At 52.5% G+C, this 3,689-nt stretch overlaps 1 non-coding gene across 1 annotated transcript; it reads right to left on the bottom strand.

Moving 5' to 3' along the window:
• Positions 1-226: 226 nt before the first annotated feature.
• Trnas-cga (transfer RNA serine (anticodon CGA)) lies at positions 227-301 on the bottom strand. Its single transcript has one exon. It is a non-coding gene; the product is annotated as a tRNA-Ser (tRNA).
• Between the last annotated feature and the right edge of the window lie 3,388 nt (positions 302-3,689).

The raw sequence follows: 3,689 nt of genomic DNA, 5'->3' as shown, positions 1-3,689 counted from the left end.
GACGAACGCACTTCTGCATTTGTAAAACCGAATTATGATATCCTTTTTTCTGTGGTCTGATTTTGATGGAATATAGCTTATATGTTGGCCCAGTTTAAGCTCACGTTACCTGCGAAAACACCATGAAAATTCGTCTGGTAATTTTGGAGGTTAGCGTGTTCAGACAGCACCGATACAGAGTTCATTGTCATTGTCATCTCTGAAACTTCCTGGCAGATTAAAACTGTGTTCCGGACCGAGACTCGAACTCGGGATCTTTGCCTTTCGCGGGCAAGTGCTCTACCAACTGAGCTACCGAAGCACGACTCACGCCCGGTACTCACAGGTTTACTTCTGCCAGTACCTCGTCTCCTACCTTCCAAACTTTACAGAAGCTCTCCTGCGAACCATGCAGAACTAGCACTCCTGAAAGAAAAGATATTGCGGAGACATGGCTTAGCCACAGCCTGGGGGATGTTTCCAGAATGAGATTTTCACTCTGCAGCGGAGTGTGCGCTGATATGAAACTTCCTGCTAGTTCTGCATGGTTCGCAGGAGAGCTTCTGTAAAGTTTGGAAGGTAGGAGACGAGGTACTGGCAGAAGTGAAGCTGTGAGTACCGTGCGTGAGTCGTGCTTCGGTAGCTTAGTTGGTCAGTCTCCTTTCGGCTGCGGTGGGGCGAGGACGTCCGCTGCGCCCCGCCGTGCGCGACCGTGAGCGCTTGCTTGTGTTTACCTTCTCGCGACGCGAGTTGTATTAGTTTCAAGTTCGGTGCGACTGTGGCACACACATGGCGCCACGATACGATCAAAATTACCTTCCAACCAGATCACGCGCGTCCTCGAGCCTATGAAATAGAACAGTTCATACGAGACGATCTACGTTTAGATCCGGCGACTGTCGTCGGAATACATTTTTCTATAACGGCGAGCGTGGTTTATGTTAAAATGACCAGTGCAGAGGTCTGCGCGACAGTGGTGTCTAAATACTCGAACTCTCTCAGATTCAAACATTCTGACGGGCATATCGGTGCAGTGACGGTGGATCATGCAGGCATGGGCCTAAGGACTGTAAGGGTTTTTGAGCTCCCCTTCGAGGTCCCAGAGGAAGTTGTCAAGGCCGCCTTCCGACCGTACGGCAATGTTATCAACCACGTTGCAGAAAAGTGGCAAACTTTCTCGACGTATAAGGTCTACAATGGTGTGCGCCAAATTAAAATTGAGCTCAAGAAACATGTGCCGTCCTATTTGAACATCGGTGGCTGTCGTGCAATCATCATGTACGACGGTCAGCCGCGTACCTGTTCCGGATGTGGGCAGGAAGGCCATGTTCGATCGAGCTGCTTACAACGTCGAATTACGCAGATACCAGTGGGAGACTCCGTTTCCCCGATGGGGACGACAATCCTGCCCCTCACGTACGCTCAGACGACGATGCGCACCATAGTTGAGGACAAAACGGGCGATCAGACACACCCATCGATGCCAGAAGTACTAAGGGAGGAAGAGGAAGGACCCCCGATGCCAACCCATATGTCGCCCCCTCCACAGCAACAACAGCAGCAGCAGTCCCACGGACTCCAGACGCAACGTAACATCCAGAACGCGATGGACGTGGACGCGAACATTGTCCCGACCGCGGCTTTCCTAGCGGAAGGTGATACGACGCTGGATTGCCTCCCACATTCGGATACGGATGTTCACGTTCGCAAGCAACGTTCGCCTCGACGACGGAAGCGACGTCGGCGGACCCCTTCAGACGATTGCCTCCTACACACGGCCGGTCAAGACGGTGACCTCCTCAGACGGCATCGATGCTGCGCCTGCTGAGAATCTAAGTGGTGTAGACGGTTCACTTGCCCATACCACGAGTGCCAAGTTACTTCTTGCACCACGGATTCAGCAGGTAGCGTCGATGGATGGCGCTCCGTCTACCTCTAACAAAGACGACGTACGTGCGGGAGATTTAGGTGCCGATCAGCTACACAGCATCGTGTTGCAGCCACTGTGGTCGGACGATGTTGAGGAACTTCCTAAAGAGGGCACGGGTGATAGCGGAGGGGGTGGCATTGGAGATGCCACTCCTATCGTAAAAGACGCATAATTTGTAACGAATTTGGTAGGTCCGGCACCTCTTGAGGTTAGCTTTGATTGTCATGGGGTCTACCCTAGGTGAAGAGGCTAGGCAGCACACCTTTCGCCTAGCCACAATCAATATCAATGCGATAAGGGCACCACACAAACTAACAATGCTACAACGCATGCTTGATGCGGCGGACGTCGACGTGGCCCTCTTACAGGAAGTATGTGTCGCTAGTTTCCCTGACTTCTACGGATATACCGCCCACATCTCCCACGCCTCTTCTACCGATTGTGGTGTGGCTGTTCTGCTACGGGACGATTTGGAGGCTACGGACGTACTGTACTTACCGAGTGCAAGAGCCATGGCAGTAACTGTCAACGGTGTACGACTCATCAATGTCTATGCCCCTTCAGGATCAGGGAGACGGAGAGATAGGGCCCGCTTCTTTTCGGAAGATATCACACGTCTATTTATGGGCCGCATAGACGATATGGTGGTCGGAGGAGATTTTAACTGTACATTATCTCCGTCTGATCAGCAGCCACATCACGTCCCGTGTGCGGAATTGGAAATGCTAGTGCGTGACCTCCACCTGATTGACACGTGGCGCCATATCCATGGCCCAGCTCCTGGATACACCCACTATACAAGTCATTCATCAAGTCGGTTAGACAGGATTTACGTCACAAGCACCCTTTTGACGGCGACGAGAGGAGCAGAGCTCTGGCCCACTGCATTCACCGACCACACAGCCTATATTTGCACCATTGCCCTCCCAGCTGCACGTGTGTGGCGCAGTAGGCCCCCCTGGAAACTGAACGTCGCCCACCTGCACGAGCCGGCATGTAAACGTGCTATCGAAGAGTCGTGGAACGAGTCCTTACAGCGTCGTGGTCGTTACCGATCGGCCCTCAGTTGGTGGATTGAATGTGCCAAGCCTGCTCTTAAGCGCACCTTCATGGTTTACGGCCGGGAAGCGGCGGCATGGAGGAGAAGCACGGAAAACTTTTATTACACCGTCCTACGGGAATGTCTTGCTATGGAGCCCTCACCTGACCGGCAGATCATAGTCAATCGCGCGAAAGCGCAACTCGTCTCCTTAGCACGCCATCATTTACAAGGCGCTGTTATACGGTCGCGTGCTCCAGACATGATACAATCAGAAAGGCCATCTATGCACCACGTGCTCCTAGAACGCAGGAGGCGCCGTGGGGCACTGGTAACCGACATGATAACGGACGACGGACGACACGTGGCAGAACAAGCAGATATAGCAGAAGCCTTCTATGGGCATTACGCTCAACTTTATTCAGCAGTGCTCCCTGATATGGCGACGGTAGACTCCGTTTCAGCACATGTCCACGGTACAGTTCCACCAGACATGGTACCGACTTTACTGGGAGAAGTGACAGAAGAGGAAGTGCTCGACGCCATTGGTAAAGGTGCTCCCCGTAAATCACCAGGAATCAATGGATTACCATTAGAGTTCTATCGAGCCTTTAAGCAACTGTTGGTACCGTGTTTGATTGAAATTTGTCAGGAATTGATGTCCCCGGGTATACCGCTGCCTGCACCGTTCTTGGAAGGACTGATTGTCCCCATCCATAAGCCGAAGGGACGGAATCATGT

Source organism: Schistocerca gregaria, chromosome 6 (genome assembly GCF_023897955.1).
Source record: "Schistocerca gregaria isolate iqSchGreg1 chromosome 6, iqSchGreg1.2, whole genome shotgun sequence".
In the NCBI taxonomy this organism is placed as follows: domain Eukaryota; kingdom Metazoa; phylum Arthropoda; class Insecta; order Orthoptera; family Acrididae; genus Schistocerca; species Schistocerca gregaria.
The sequence above is the reverse complement of the archived record's forward strand: the minus strand, read 5'-3'. Positions and strand labels throughout refer to the sequence as shown.